Source organism: Heterocephalus glaber, unplaced genomic scaffold (assembly GCF_053883595.1).
Source record: "Heterocephalus glaber isolate CG9 unplaced genomic scaffold, H.glaber_assembly_v1.0 deba00001538, whole genome shotgun sequence".
NCBI lineage: Eukaryota > Metazoa > Chordata > Mammalia > Rodentia > Bathyergidae > Heterocephalus > Heterocephalus glaber.
In genome coordinates this window covers 6,872,617-6,890,179 of record NW_028258333.1, presented here as the reverse complement: position 1 = coordinate 6,890,179, position 17,563 = coordinate 6,872,617, and the positions used below count along the sequence as shown (strand labels likewise).

The following is a 17,563-nucleotide window of genomic DNA, read 5'->3' as shown; positions in this document are numbered from 1 at the left end:
GCAGAGAGGAACAGGAAGCACCTGCAGGGATAGTGGCTCTGTTACAGAAAAGGAACCCAGGTTTTAGGGGACCCAAGTTGCTCAGAATGGGAGGTAAGCATGCCTGGCCTTTGCTGTGGAATGGGGTGCTAACCTCACCTTCCAAAGCTGTTCACAGCACAACTGTTCATGAAAATGTAGTCCAGAATGAAAAGCAGCCAGTTATTCACTCACAAGACATGCACAAACATGACAGTTGTGTCCTCCAAAAATCAATTCTATTAAAGGAAACACTTCGGGGCACTTTGAATTCTTTAAATAAAATTAGAATTAATTTATTTAAAAAGTCTGGTTTCTCAGATCCAAGTCTTGTCTTAATATGGTTACATAAAGAGTGTGCACACATGTGCTCAATGGGAGTCTGAATAGCAAAAATTGCACAAAATTTATATGAATTGTCAGCAGATATAGCAAGGATTAGCCCACTGTATCAGGCATGCACTGAAGTGCCCTGTAAATCACCTCATGCAATCAATGACAGTCCAACTGTTAACATCTCTTTCAAGTGATGATTCCTTGTCTAGGAAATTAATTTCTCATTTGTCAAAGTAACAGGAATAGAAATGAATCCAGTCTTCAAATCAGTTGTTCATAATTGCAAAGTACATTTCACTAATATGTTAGAAGGCCAAAATTGAGGAACTTTACTTAGCTTCCAGTCTAATACTGTTTGGAAATAAGGTGCCGATATAGTTAAGTTCAAAACTATCATATTTTTCATCAGCTCAATAGCCCAAGCCAGAAATCTCTACGTCCTCCTAGGTTCTGCTCTCATGCTACTTTTCTCACCTGTGTTCTCACACTGTCACCTTTATTTAATAAATAGTTATCACACCTGCTCTTGAGTAGAACTGTGCCTTTAAATCTGAATATCAAAGCACTTGCCATTATGCCAAATACGCAGTAAGTCCACAGTAAAGGTTTGGAAGAAAGGAAGAGATCAACTACATTATCAGTATCAGAGAAAAAATGCATGTGGAATATAACTTAGTACAGCAATTGTAGGAAAATTATATAAAGTTTCCTCAAAAAATTAAAACTTCAACTTCTACACAAGCCTACATTCTCATCACAGGTATGTACCTCATCACAGATATATAGAGAGATATATATATTCATATACATATATATATGAAATTAAATCAGTATGTCAGAGAGATGTCTGAGCACTCAGGCGCACTGCTGTGTTATTCACAATGGCCGAGACATAGAACCAACACAAGTGCCCAGTAATGGATGTATGGATAAAGAAAATGTGGTGTAAATACACAGTGGTATACTATTCAGCATTATAAAGGAGAAATCCTCTCAACTGTGGCAGGATAGATGAGCATGAAGAACATAATGTTAAACAAAATAAGCCAGGCACAGAAAGGCAATATGTTGCATGATTGCACTTATATGCTGAGTTTAAAACGACAGTAGAATGCTGGCTACAGGGACTAAGGGTGGGAGGATGTTGGTCAAAGGATACAAAATTTCGGGAGGAATAAGTTCAAGAGATCTATAAGGCAATATGACGACTATAGTTAATAACAATGCCTTGTATTCTTGAAAGTTGCTGAGAGTAGATTTTAAGCATTCTTGCCACAAAACAGTAATAAATGCATAAGGTAATATATACATCAGTTAGCTCAATTCAGCCATTTAAAAATGTTGTGTTGTATATAATAAATGCTGTACATGAATTTTTATTTGTTGATTTAAAGACAAGTAGATAAATGTTTAAATAAAGTACTAGTAAAAGTAAAAAGAAAATTTTTAAATAAAATGAAACAAAAAAATAACAGAAAGAAAATGGATATTCTTGGCAATCATAGGTTCCACCTACTTAACAGTTAGAGATATTTCTACAAAACAAACCATACATTGTATATATTGATAAACCCAAAACTCACTCAAAATAGCAATTTTTTTTCCTCTGACCTCAATTTGACTACCTGGCTGCACTTATCTGTGAAGATGTTACTTTCATAGAGAAGAAGGTACTATTGCATCAAACTGCAGCAAACAAAATTATCTAAAAAACAAGTGAATGCTAGATAAGATTTGAACTATAGGACTTTAGTGACCTTCTCCACTCAGTCAGTTTGATTCCATGGAATCTACGGCCATACCGGAAATGCTTATTCATTCTAAGGTATGTGTACTAAAGGATATTTTGCTTGTAATCAGGTAGTTGCCCTCAAAATACACAGCGTCTGCTGGGGATAGGAAAAGGAGAAATATCAAAAATTAATCTCCAGTTTCCACAGGAAAAAAAAATCTCAAGAGCAAATATTCTCCTTTAAAAACTGTTGTTAAAAAATGCTTTCCTGAAAAGATAAGCTCTAGAATTTCAAGACAACTTAACTATTTTAATGGTACAAATAGCTTTCTCTAAGATAGGCATGTACTGTGTTTGATACCCAATGACAGTGATTTCGGAGGGTACTTCTACAAAAGTTTTCAGTAGCCACCCACTACAAAATTAACTTTAGGTACAACGATGTCCACACAGTGAGTATTCCCACTATTTCTCTGCCTACACAGCCTACTTACTCAAAGGCAAGAAAAACACCATCTATAATTTTAGGATGTGATTAAGTCAATACTCCATCCAAAAAAATTAAATTTCTATTTTTAATTAACTTTAAATACTTATAATTGTTTCATTCAGTTTGAATTAGCATGCTGATATTCATCCTGTCAAGTGAAATTCTGGAATATTTACAAATAGAGAAAAATAAAAACCAAACAAATAAAGTAGGTAACTATTAGAAAATGAATTACATTTATGATTCCCTCCATATAAAATGTATCTAAATTACTCTTTTAAGATTTTTATGTACTTTTTCAAAATACAAATTGGGTTTTTCTTCTTTACATGAATAAATTCTCATTCTGAAAAACATAAACAAAATAACCTTTCAGCCTACCACCCCCGCCACACATCCCCAAGCACTTTTGTCTGCGCGTTTACTTGGAAAGTGTTAGAGTGTTAGAGTGTCTACCTATTCAGCTTCATTTTTTTTTTTCCAGTAGAAAGAGCCAACAGAAGTGAAATGGCCTGCACTGGGAGATAGTGATTTAGCTGTCGCTGGATCATTTGTGACTTAGGACGCGTTTTCCAGAACAAATTTGAAGTTTAGGTGAATATCTGAGAGTATTCATTCTAAGGATACCTCTTCTGACCTTTATCTACATGATTCTAACCCATATTTATCTCAAGGTTGTCACACATGTACATACAGTCTCACACACACACACACACACACACACACAGGCTCACACAAGCTCCTTGACTTCACTGAAACTCGCTCTCCCCTCAGGATTCTGCTTGTCCTCTCCAGCAGCAGCTGAAAGCTGTGTTTCCCATCACACTCCAAATATTTGAGTATTAAGTACGGAAAGTAACTCAATGTCCCCCGACTGCTCAATGTCAACTTCAGACAAGTGGTCCTCTCTTTTGTTAAGCTGCACCTGTGAGTAACCGCCAGTAAGATCCTCTTGTCACTTTAGAGATCGCTTGATCATCTGGTCACTCAAAGAACTTAGCACCACATGGAAAATCTGGATACTCATATGTAGAAAATTGAAACTAGATCCTACTTCTCACCCTGTAGAGAAGTCAGTTCAAAATGAATTGAAACTCAACAATAAGACATGAAACTTGGAGACTGCTAGAAGAAAACATACAGGAAAAGCTTGAAGCCATAGACATAAGAAGACTTCTTAAGCAGTATTCCACTACCACAGGAGGCAACAGCAAGAATCAACAAATGAAATTACAGTGGTGCCTTGGTTACCAAACCTAATTTATTCCATGACTATGGGGAAGATGACCACAGTTGTGTTCATCACCCAGTGCAGAGTTCACTAATGTAAGCAAAATTTTGCCAAACATTTCTGCTTGTCAACTGAATTGTTCATGAACAGAAGCATTCATGAACCAAGATACCACTGCACATCAAATTAAAAAGCTTCTGCACAACAAATGAAACAAAGTAGTGAAAGGCAACCTAACAGAATAGAAGTAAATCTTCACCAGCTACTTACCTGACAAAGAATTAATATCCAGAATACATAAAGAACTCAACAAACTTAATATCAAAAAAATCAAATAAACCAGTCATAAATCAGCAAATGAACTGGACATTTCTCAAGAGAAAACCATCAAAGGGCCAATAAGAATATGAAAAATTTCAAACTTTTTTAGCCCTCAAGGAAAAGCAAATGAAAATTACACTGAGATTCTGTCTCACCCCAGTCAGAATGGCTATGATCAAGAGCACAAAAATCAATAAATACTGGTAAGGATGCGAGGGGAAAGGAACATTTATAAGCTACTGGTGGGCATGCAAATCACTACAAACACTACAGAAATCAGTAAAAAGCTTCCTCAAAAACTAAAAATAGAGATACCATTTGATATAGCCATACCACTCTTCAGTAGAGTATTTCTAAAAGAATTAAATCACCCTATGATAGAGATATCTGCCTATCAATGTTTATTGCAGTCCAATTCACAATAGCTAAACTATGGACTCAAACTTATGTGCCTGTATAGATGAACGGAGGACAAAAATGTGGTATACATGCACTATGGAGTATTATTCAATCATAAAGAAGAACGAAATTGTCATTTGCAGAAAAATGAATAGAACTGAAGATCGTCGAGTTAAGCAAAACAAGCCAGACTCAGACAAATGTGTGTTTTCGCTCATATGTAGAATTTAAAAGAAAGAGAAGCAGAGAAATGACATGAAAGTAGAACAGCAACTTTAGAGAGGAGGAAGGAGGCACAGGTGAGGAGGGAGGAAGGGATAAAGAGGACAATGAGGGGTGAGGTCATCAAAAGCTATGTCACATTGTCACACAAGTTTGCTAAAAGTCAGTCCATTACTCTAGGAAGTGCTACCCAAACTTCTAAACTAAATGAGGTGCCCCTATTAGGCCATTTTATAGGTTCTTTATACTTTTTATCTTAAGGTTTTTGTTCAAATATAAGAATCATCTGGCTGGAATGACGTGGCTTGGAATATGGAAGTTCTGTTTTATCCTAGTGTAGTAGTCAGTGTTTGCAAGAGGACAGATTTAACGCAGGACACATTTGTCCACAGAGTCAAATGCAGAAGAGTGCAAGAGACCTGTCCGCACTAGAGACGCGAGGAACCCCACCAAGGGCCTGAATCCCATGGCAATGGCCTGTGAGGAGCCCGCACCAGGAGTCCGCACCAGGAGTCCGCGATGGAAGACCGAAGGGTTTGTGCTGCAAAGGCCGGAGGCCAGAGAGTCTGCACTAGCAGGCTGAAAGGCCCATGCTGGAAGCCAGAGACTCTGCGCTGAGAGCCAGGACACCATGCCCAAGGGGAGGCGAAGACCAGAGCCCCGCTACGTGTCCATGCCAAAGGCCGGCAGAGGATGCTCAAGGCGAAAGGGGAAGGAGAAGACAGAGAGCTGAGCTGAAGAGACCAGCTAAAGCTTCTCCCAGGGAAACCAGCAGCAGCGAAGCTGTCCCAGGGGAAACCAGCAGCAACTCCTTCCCTCCTGTTCTCCTTTTATACCACAACAATCCCCCTTAAGTGGGTCTTTCACACCCCGAACCACGCTGGCTCAGTTCAGCTGGGCGCTCCCCCTCGAGCTGACCATTAACGAATTATCACACCTAGATTGTAACTTGGTCAGGATGGAAACCATGACTGCTTCACTCTCAACACATGTCAACTAGCACCATGCCCAACACATGGAAAATCCTCCAGACATATGTGTGGAGACACACACACACACACACAGAGAGTTTTCTTTTAGTAAATGAAGTTCTTGGCTATACGCTACAGACAAGCAACATTAAACCAAAAAGAATTGGGGCTTTTTTTTGGCTTCTGAATACCAGCTAATACCAAAATTGATTCCGGCTGCTTTTCGAAAAACACAGTAACTTTACACACCACCCCTTCCTGATTCATAGGGTAGAGAGGTCTACACTCTCTGCTGAATATTTGGTGGCTGAAGGGACACTTGCCAAGAGGCTCTGCACTTTCTGTAGGAGACGGTGTAAAGAGAAAAAGCCGGAATATAAGACTATGGGGAGGGAAAAGATCATCAAAGGGGCCCTGAAAGTCAAATACGCCAAGAATCAGAGTGAAATCATAGCCCGTGCAGAAGTGTGTATGGGGGCCCCACTTGTGCTGCAAATAGCAGAATTCTCTGGTTATACTCTGTATTAGCAATCAGATATCAGAGGTGATGGAACACGAAAGCCCCTTAGTGCACCAAATGGGTGGCTCCTGCTTAATTCCTCTAGAACAGGAAGATGGAGAAGTCTTACTTCCTTTCCCTGCCAACCAAATCGCCCACTCAGTACCAGAGAGCCCAACGAGGTCAACCCGACATCCTTAAACACATCACAAAAACTCAGTTCTTGGTACTGTCAAAAGATCTTTACATGTAATTTTGGGGAAAAGTCTGAAAAAAGAGGAAAAAGAACACAGAAATGTTCAAAAATATTTTGCAACCTCCCAAAAAAGTCAGTTAATACAAATACACACAGAGAAATGAATGAGGGAGATATATCATCAGGGCCATGTATTTCCTCATTACTCTTTCAGCTGATTAGGCCCAAAGGAAGATATGTGAACAACCTGGGCAGCTGTGTGTTTTGGCGCACCTTTGCTGTATAAATATACTAATATTTATTTAGAGAGGAGACTGACAATCATATGGGGTGGGGCCGGGGATAGAAAGGCAGAAAGCAGAAATTTCTGGAAGGAGTTCTCAACTCTGTGGCCATGAGCCAAGCTTTAGCTCCAGAGTTCATATCCTACTAGAAAGACCCTTGCTACCTGAAGGCAGTTTAGTCTATTTGTTTGGAATTTGAACCGCAGTCTTCAAGTGGAATCAAAGAACATATAGTGTTCTCTTTGAAATGAGCCATGATGGATTTTCATCTAGTATTGCAAACAGGCAGCTGGAGTGCAAAGGGCTATGTCACCAGCAGAAATAGCTGGGTCTACACATTCACAGCCAATACATATTTATGTTCTGGTAGAGGCAAACATCTGACAGTTTAACATAGTTTGGTTTGGATTTTTCTTTTAATCAATCATTTAAGTACTTCTCAGTTCAATCATTTTAGCAAGATACAAACAGAATCTTTGAAACTGTAACGTATCTTAGAAAAAGTAAATATCATTACCGTTCACTTGGCAAGGAAGGTTACAAATAAATCTAATACCCCAGGTGTAAAGAAGTGTTCTAGCTAGGTTCATTTCTATGAAATCAAATCACTGGGTTCAGGCATCTGATTTCTCACTATCTGCTCAGAGAAACAAACAAGTAGTCAGGGCTTTGGATTCATTTATATAAACGCCCTGTCATAGGTAGTGGAGGAGGAAGGGGTATGATGAGATTTGATGGTGGATGAATTTAAAACCAAAGGAGACTGACGAAGAATGGTTAAGGCAACTTAACATTCAGTTTAGTTTTTAAAATTGTGGACAAAAGAAGTGACAAAGCATGCTGTTTTGGAAAACTTTTTTTCTGAAAGACTGAATTAAAAATAACAATACCTAACCCTGTCTGAATTTTTCCAAGTAAAAATATCACAAAAGGTCTTGTAATATTTTTAAAGAATTTATGACTTAGCTCTGAAAAATAATGGTTTAAAAATAACTTCATTTGCATCTCATTTCTATGGTGCCCTTCTACAAATACATTTCTAAATGCTTAACTATGGGAAAGCTGCTGCATGTTTAGCTTTCATCATTCATGGAATCTCTCTGCTTCCTTCACCTCAAACTGTCATGTCCTCCATTTCCAGCAATGTGGAAGATTTTCTGACAAGGAACATCCTGTGTTTAAAATGTAGCTGTGTATATTTTTTTAAATGCATAACTTCGTTCTCAAGACAGAAAGGAGCTCAGACGCCAGACACAAGGAAAAAGGCAGACCTGGAAATGTGGGCCTGGTCCAGTGGCAGCTCTAAGTATGGCAAAATGCTAGTGTTCTTTAATCCACCAGTACAACACCTCCGATGACATTAGCATTTGTAGCTAGGGCACCAGGAGCAGTCTTAGATAGCTGCAGGCATCTGGCCAGTATATTATAGAGGAAAGTCATGACCGAGAATGTACTTATTAAAATATCCACATAGTGTAGTCAGTACTTGTACTTTTAAAATGTGCATGTACAGTTGGCCTCCACATGATAATATTTTAGTCAGTGCTGGACTGCATGTGCATGGTGGTCCCCTAAGAATATAATGGAGCTGAGAAAATGCTACTGCCCAGAGATGTCACAATGCAATTCATTACTCATGTGTTTGTGGTGATGTTGGTATAAACAAACCTACCTTACTGCCAGTCATGAAAATAGAACACATACAATTATGTACAGTACATAATACTTGATAATGATCATAAGTGGCTATGTGGCTGATTTATATATAGTAAATATACATAATTTATCATTTTTAGACTGTATAGCTTGTACTTAAATAAAAAAGCTAACTACAAACAGTTCATCCAGTTATGCTGGCAGCAGCATTATGTACCCTGTGTTTACCAAGTGTCTTGGTTGCATCATTTTCTCTTCTGTTGACTTAATTTCTTGTTATCTTGTTCATAGTAGCCCTAGCAAGCAATAGATTTTACACACACACACACACACACACACACACACACACACACACACACAGCCTGTGCATGCCATTCTGTCTGGGTTCGGTTAAGTACACCATATGATGTTCACACAATGATACAACTGTCTCACAGCCCATCTCTCAGAATTCATCTCATTGTTAAATGAGCTGTTAATTTGTCCTATTGTTTACTGCATATAGCTTGCCTTATCAAAAATTATTGCTTCCCAATAGGAAAGAGTTAAAAAAGTTTAGGTTGAACCATGTGAAATTGCTGACATCTTATCATCTAAGTAAATTATCAAAAAAGAACAACAGATGGGTTGTTCTCTTCACCCCGGACAGCTTATCTCTCTCCTCACTGAGCCTGGAATCCTTCACATACATCTCACTCCCCCATGTAGTAGTGTTTCTCACAACCGATGGCAGTGTCAGCCCTAGGAATGGTCACTTCCATTCGAGGCTCTCTTCTTGTCTTTGCACGACATCCGGTCATTCAGTTTCATCCGGTCTCCTCTGAGTGGACCGATGAGGGAAGAAAAGGTATGGGACCGAGGAGGGAAACTGAGGCTGAAGGAGAGGCGGGAAGGAATTTGGAGCTCACTAGTACCATTAGGATCGGGCCATTCCGAGGCCAGCAAAGCTTTCACACTTCCAAAGATAATCACCTAATTCCATAGGAGGCCAAGAGAGTCTCCGTGCCTTTCTCTCCTTTGAGATAAGTTGCACAAATCCCCTTTTTGTTATCTAACCTTGGTGAGTGCTAGGCCCTGAAAAGAATGTTATGGGAAAGGGTAAAAAAAAAAATCATTCCATATTTTTTGTGTAGAATATCAACTTTTTAACCATATACCAGATGTAAGGAAATGTACTTCCTCTAGAGCCATCTGGCATCTAGGAGCTAGGAGAAACTCATGTAATGAAATAACACAAAAAAAGAAGTAAAATGACCTGGGTTTAAATCCTGTCACCTGCTGCTTCTGGTTTTGCTTTGCTTCTCTACCTAGAGAATCTTTGTCTGCAAAGTGAAATTGAAATTTGGGTCACGCCTAGCCACTATACATTCATTGTCAGACTGAAATAAAACAATTACATGTTTTTGAAATGCCAAGGTAAAAATCATACTGTTGGGGGAATTTACTAGAGAACAACTTTGGGATGTATAATATAGTAGCAGAAAAAAACAACAGGAAAGTACAGTGGGCAGGAGATGAAGGTTCTAGAAGGTTAATTCCAAAAGGAATATTTATTCAGAGCACATGCTAGAGTCTCCTGAAATCACAAACATAGCCATCACTCTTCAGGATGACCGCAGTCTATTCCTGAGATCTGGGTCCTGCGAGTCAGTGGACGACTCCCCAGTCACAGTCTGCTCCTCAATTTGCATCCATATTATCATTACCTTCTGCCCTGGTGCTTCAGGAGAGCTCTATGGACTCCCTGTACTCCTATGTGGAAAGAACAGCTCATACCAAGACTTTTAAGGTCCCATTAGAATATTTAAGATTTAATCTCAATTATTGTAGTATTTCCTTATCAAGGAATCACCCTAACAAATAATTCCAAAAAATTGATAAATTTGGCTATTGGAGTGTCCTATTTATTAGTACATTTAGTATTTATTAGGGGAGTATATGATGCCAAGTAATATAATTGAACATTCAGCACACATTTTATTTTTAAAGTCTGTTTTTCACATACATCCCCATTTTTCTTTGTGATAGTCTCAACTGAAGTTTCTGTAAAAAAATAAATGACGATCTCTTCATAGAATATTAGGTTGGAGGAGTAGAGCTGCCCCACACTTATTAAAAGTTCCACTTACCAGTAGAATCCAGTTAGTTGCAGAAGAACGAATTTCTGTTAGACTAACTAAAAAAGACAATTTGGCCACAAAAATATCACATTTAAAGAGGTCAGTGAATTATGGAAATAGATTTAAGCAAAAGTGTTATAAAACAAAGGATTTTACCAAACTAAGCTGTCCTTCAAGGGCTATCATCTTCCCTGGGACATTTGCTAGTTGTCAGCAATGCTTAAGATCAAACCTGGTCCACTCAATACCATAGGAGGAGAAAGAGAACCCCACAAAGACTATGGCATTCATGCAAGTGGCCACAACTTGGAACTGAAACTAGCCCTAGATGCTGATCTGGTTTTCCCCATAGCATATTTGCTAAACTCCAAGTGTGAGCACAGGATTAGGGAGTTTCTGTAAAGTATATTAAAATCTCCAGTAATGTCATGGTAATTCTGAGAAAAAGTCCCACAGGAAAAAAGGGACTTGGCTTAGAAACACGGCTGGTCGCCCCACTATGTTGGTTAAATTTGGATGTAGTGTGTGGCAAGATGCTAAATAGAACAAATCTTCCCCATCTTTCGGGGCTCTAAGTCACAAGTTTGGGAGAGATAGACCTAAAAGAAAGAGACAGGCCCAAAGGCGGAGGGAGCCTTCTAAAACATCAGCCCGGTCCTGATCAAGCTGAGCCCCTCAGGTTAAAATGCTAAGGTTCTCAACTTACCTGCCTCATAGAGGGGAAAGTAGAGCCCTCCCTGGGAAAACCAGCATCTTACTGAGCCACGACACATTCTTTTTCGTGATTATCTGGCATACCGTGACTAGTATCATGAGAGGAGGCAAAAAATGCAATTAATTACCAACCACATAAGGACGTGCAAAGAAAAGTTGGATATTGTACTTAGTATTGAAAGACTGCATTTTGGTACAATAATACATGTTAAGAAAATATGGACAAAAGCACTGAAAAGATGTGGAATTAAACAATTAGAATCTATGAAAAGTAATTATTCTAAGACTGAAAAATATATCTGAAATTCAGACCTCATCAGATGCATTTAACAGCAGCCAAAGACTGGTTAAATGTATCAAGACTGCTCAGTATAAAATTTGATCAAAACACAGAAAGAACAAAAGAATACATACATTGTTCGCATGCAAGTACCACAGAGCAATGCCCTGCATCTTCATTATTGGAGTTACTAAAAAGGAGAAAGCAAAGCAGAACACATTTATGAAGAAAATACGGTCAAGAATTTCCCAAAATTGTTAAAGCAAGAAACCTTCACTTTCAAGAATCTCAGATAAATGTGAATAGGATAGATCCAAAGAAAGCCATAGCTAGACATTTCACAAACCTATTGCTGCAGACAAAAGACTGATTCCAGCGAGCTCAGCAGCCAGCGTGCAGAGTTCTTATTTAAACTCGAATATGCTACAAACTGTCTTTTTAGTACTACTCGTTCAGAAAGAAAATTACTTCTAAAATTCAAAACAAAGAACAAGTGAAAGATGGATAGATTTTTTATTGTTTGATGATTCGAGTTACTTCTCAAAATTAAGTGAAACCATTTGCTTCCAGTTGTTCTATAGCTCAGCTAAATTAACCAAATTTAAAAGGATCTTCATGCCTTACCAGCCTGAGTCACTTAGAACATTGAGAAAGTGATTCAAAAGAAGAAGAAGCAAGAATACATGTGTATGGGCCGGGGATTTAGCTCAGTGGTTCCAGCGCCTGCCTCACAAGTGCAAGGTCCCAAATTCGATCCCCAGTACCAAAAAAAAAAAAAAAAGGGAATAATAATACATGCGTACACTTCCCTTTGTATAGACTTCAGGAAGTTTGGCTGAGTTTACTCATGATTCCAAAATCAGAGAGAATGAAGTATAAATTGTGACTGGAATCAGAGGCAAAGAGTCATAAGAGTCCTCCACAGATTCCAGACACTTTTCTCAACTCTTCTGAGAGAGCACTGTGGATATGAAATGAACTTTATATGCATCGTACATTTATACAAAAATGAACTCACTCATTAACCTGAACCTCCATAACATAACCATTAAATGTAAATCGTTTCAGAAAGTCCAGTATCTCCAGGTACCTTTCAACTCCATTTTGCTTCTATCTTCAAATAAACATTCATTCTGGCTGTCACCTTCTGGATTAGTGTGGAGTAATGCTTATCCCTGAGGAACCAGCCTGGTTTCCCATTGCGCTATTTTGGCTTCATTTTGTTTTGCTGTGCAGAGCTCTGTTTGCACTCCCCTCCTCCCTTCTCCTGCTAGAAACCATCGAACCCTCTCTCTTCCTGCCTTGCACCATCTACCGCCTCCCCAGCCACAGACCTGACTACGAAAGGGGGCACAGTCCCCAACTAGCTCCTTCCTCTCCAGCATACACATCCATTTCCTTCTGAACAACTTCTGCTTCTCACTTTTGGCAAACAGGGATAATTAAAATCATAAGCACAAAGAGATTTTTTTTAACTCAATATGCTTAAGACTATACTTTCTGGAGCACTCTGGACTACAGCTGAAATTATAACTAAGTGCAGTTGAGTTCCATTCTCCAACCCCTATCGATCACCTCATTTCTTTCTGGGCTCCATCCATTGGTTCAATTAAGACCTGCTGACGTCATGTAAACATACAATGTCTCCAAGTTCCCCTGGGCTCAATTCATAACTCTGAGGCTCCCAAAAGAAGTGTCTGCTGCCTGGATAGCTATTTCCTCCACAGCATGGGAATCTCTAAAATAAAGGACCCATTAGCACCCCAGCCCCTCTCATTCCTCTCCCCTCTTAAAGAAGAGGAAAAAGAAAACTGGGAAGGGAGCAATTTTCAAAACCTCACCAACAAAGTGACATTCTGTCTGGTTCTTTGGACACACTCACCTACTCCTCTGTCATAGCTAATCCTGTACACTAAGAACTTGCTATCTTGTAAGAAATCCTTGAGGTTCTTAACTTTCAAACCAACGCATACTTGTCCTATTGCACTCCGTGGAAGCATTGTCTTTCCAGACTAGACAGATATGTGTGACCGTGTCCTCCTTCTTTGTCCTTTACATTCAGTGCACACTATAACTTTTTTCTCTGTATATTTTACACTCACCCTTTCATTCTCACTCTCCTCTGTTTCCTTTTGAAGGTATTTTCCATTTATCCTTGACTATCCTGGGAGAAACTATTCCAAGTTATCTATGAAGTATCTTCGAAGAAATGGCAGCCAGTTGGTGTTTCAAAGATTTATTTTTGGGCCGGGGATTTAGCTCAGTGGTTCCACCACCTGCCTCAAAAGCAGAAGGACCTGAGTTCGATCCCCAGTACCAAAAAAAAAAAAAATTTATTTTCTATACTGTAATATAGTTTCTAGACTAATCTGGAATGTTCCAGATTTTAAAGATTGCTTATTGTTTTAGGTCAATACTGTTTTTATTTTCTTTCTTGCTTGCTTGCTTTTTTTTTCTACCTGGAATCGAACTCAGGGCCTCGAACTTGCTAGGCAGGAGCTGTGCTGCTGAGCTACATCCCAGCCCAATATTCTTTTTCATACCTTGAATAATTTTGCTTCATTCAAGGCAACATTTTTTCCATCATTCCTCCTTCACAATGCAATGTACAATAAAATAGGAAAGGGAGGATTACTTTGTGCGTGTCGTCCACTGCTCTGCTCTTATTCCTGGTATGTAGCAACAAAAGCAAGCAGAAGTTCAAGCAGTTGGCAACTTTTACCCCTGTTCTCCTCTTCTGCAGTATCTCCACTGTCCCAAGCATGCATCATTCTTACTGCTGGGAGATGCTGGGACTCAGAAAGGATGCTTAAAATAATGTAAGAAATTGGCTCGGTGACCTCAATTTCCTTGCCCCTTTGGTGAATAATTTGTAGTTTTTCTCAGACCAAAAACATATTTTAGAGTTCAAGCAAGCTTTATGGTAATCATCCTAAGATTCATAAAAATGTGCACACAGCATTTTGCAGACACCAAATCAAATAACTAGAGTGAAGTGAAACCAAGACAGAGCAGAGGCACGCACATAGACTCATACCCAGCTCCAGAATGGCAGGCCTAGTCCTTTGTCCAGAATATTAAAGAGTCCAGTGTCAGGTAGGCTGTTGAAGTTACATTTTTAACCCCAAAATATTTCTAACACCCAGTTTTGCTTTGTTTAATGAAAGGTATAGGGTATGGGTTGCAACCTAGAACTTCACAATGACTCAGGACCATGCCTCTCCTCCTCTGCATGTGCCCAGGAAGTCTGGGAGGAGAGTCCGGGTCGTCAGTGAAGCAGCTATTAGGACAGAGGTGGGTGAGCACAGCAGAGAGGCTCCGGAATTGAGAAAAAGAAACACAAACTTGAGAGCTGGAACAGGTGACAGATCAGAGGGAACAGGAGGAAACTGGCTCAAGCTTGCATATTAACTATTCCTTGTTAGTTTCCCTTTGAAAGGCCATTACCTGATAGCACCCGAGACCCTCCAGCAGTTAGTGGGAGTCTCCTAACCAGGACTCAGAAATTGAGAGCCAAATTCTGCTGTCCACTGGATGCATTCATCCACAAACTAACACCTAGGACGCCCAGCATCCGCTGTGCCCTCCTACAGTGTTTCCTTCAGTTTTTTAAAAGAAACCAAATCTTAAGCATGTTCACTCTTCTGCCCCAAGCAGCCAACAGATTTTAAAGCCACACAGAAAGAGCCAGGATCCTTCCAGCAATCCCCAGCCTCATCCCGGCTCCCACTCTGGCCTCAGCCTGGGGTGCCCATCACTCTGCTCTAAACCCCTTGGGCTGCACACTTTTCATGGCCCCCCAGATATCTCCATGACTTATTCTCCCACTTCCTTTAAGCCTTCCTCCAAAGTCACTTTCCCAGCAAGGCCTCTCTGACCACTTTACCTAAATGCACAGCCTGCGGCTCCCTAGGACTCTTTGCCCATGGTGCCTGGCTCCTGCCAGTATGCTCACCACCTTCTTATGTTCTGTGTAACACAGTTCCCTTGTTTCTCCCTTACTAGAATACAAGTTCTATAATGTCAAGAGCTTTTCTCTTCTTTTGTTCATTGCTAAACCCTAGCATCAAACATGTCTAGTGCATTCGGTCACAATGACTGTTTGGGGAATGAATGAAAACAGACCATCCACTATTTTCTTCAAACCTCACTGTCATCAGTAACTAGTTCTGACCTCAGGCAGAAACTTTCTCTGAGCCATAGCTTCTTGGTCTTCTCATTTGAACAAAATCATTCCTTCCTTAAGGACCAGAGGAAGATAGGTAGGTAGATAGATAGACAGACGGACAGACAGATGTATAGGAATTGGTATATGTAATCACTCTAAATAATGCTAAATGCTATATAAGGTTGAAAATCATTGATTTAACTAATAACTCTATTCAGGTGACCAGAAAGGAATAACATACAATAGATACGGGGTAGGTATAGATATATGTGGTATGTATTTATACATATGTCATTAACAGATGTGCTATTTACAAGTACCTTATTTATCTATAATTTCTACATATGTGGAAAGAGTGAGAGGGAGAGAAACAAAGGTGAACTCACATCACTCATGGCTATATTAAGAATAGGTTTATGTAATGGTCTTTTTTCCCATTTAAAAAGTTAGTGAATGAAGAAAGATAAATTTGAGACATTTATAGGAAAATAGATGCACCTGGAAATATAAAGTTGAGTGAAATGAATCAGTCACATAAGTTTAAACACTGTGTGGTATCTCTCGTTTGAGTAAGACGAAGGACAAACAAAGAGAATAATAAAGGATGGGTAAAGGGAGACGAGGGGATGGATCTTTTACAAATGGGAAAGTGCCCAAGAGGTCAAGGTGCACAGGTGAGGCAGAAGGGAAAGAGAAATGAGTAGAATAAAGGTATCCCACGTACAGGAACCTAACAACCCCAAGAAATGGAAAAATTATGTACATAAACAGGAGCTAAGATTAATAATATCAACAAGAATGAAAATGGGGAAAGGGGAATTAGAGAAGAGAGAGAAAGCAGGAAGGGAAAGGGATTTAGAAAAAGAAATGTTATATCACGTACAGGTACCCTCTCCCCAAGATGACTGTAGAGGGCATATACTAAGACGAAGTTAAGGCAGAAAACAAGGACTGACAAAAACAAGTACCAAGAATAATATTTTACTTCATTAAGGTTTTCTCTTTTAACTTAGTGACTAAAATTAGTATAATTTCTTATAAAATACATTACTTGGCAGAATGCCAGTTTCTCGGGGGCCAGGAATTTTGAGGTACAGCAGACCCTGACTTACAAACTCAACTCCTTCCCAAGGGCTATTCAACTCAAGTTGGTCAACTGAAGGCTCAGCTCCTCTACACAGCCTTCAAAGTCTCTGTCCTGTATCCAGGCAGATCTCAACATCCTTAGAGACACACTGGCACAGGACGCCTCAGTTAACCTCATACAGGAAAGGACCTTGTAATGTTCCTTCTAGGACTCTTCAAGGGTTAAATTTGCATCTGAGACCATCTAGAAGCACAAGCAGCCAGCATTCAGGACGTAACTCAAGACTTTGGTCGTAAGTTAAAACTAAAGTTCCAGTCGCAACCCAAGCTGGTCTTACGGCAGGCCGGTCGTAACTCAAGGGTCCACTGTATTCTTCCATCTCTGTGCAGCCAACCAGAACATTGTTTGCTCATTTGCAGATGTACGAGTCAGGAGCACAGGACAGTGAATAACCGTGACGGAAGATCAAGGAAAGATTAGCCCAGCCCAGGGCTGGAGCCGGGAAGTGGCTGGCTTATCTGGAAGGCATCTCTCCCTTGGTGGATGACTGTAGGGTGAGTGGACATTCTGAAGAGGTACAGGTTGTGTCCTTCACAGCTCAGCACGGGGTCATTATGGACTCAGGATGTCCCGGCCACAGGGACCAAGAGTGGGTGGCAGAAGAGATCAAGAGGTGAGCATAACAGTCACCATCTGGAGGGGAGCTCAGAAGTGCCATTTGATCCAGCAGATCCTTTGTGAAAATTCCACAAGGTCAGCAGCACATTTCCTATTTAGTCCTATCAATCCCCACAGGTATTTGACCTATTCAACCTGAACAATCTTTTTATGTAGCTTCC

General features: G+C 39.8%; 1 long non-coding RNA gene across 6 annotated transcripts in view; it reads right to left on the bottom strand.

The window, feature by feature from the left end:
* Window positions 1–17,563, bottom strand: part of LOC101703710 (uncharacterized) — a 119,599-nt gene that overhangs the window by 71,058 nt on the left and 30,978 nt on the right. For 2 of the 6 annotated variants that reach the window (XR_015442201.1, XR_015442202.1), the window contains one exon: window positions 4,245–17,562. The exons of the other annotated variants lie outside the window; for them this stretch is intronic. This is a non-coding gene — a long non-coding RNA (uncharacterized LOC101703710). Of the gene's footprint in view, window positions 1–4,244; window position 17,563 lie in introns of those variants that run through there. 6 annotated transcript variants of the gene reach the window in all.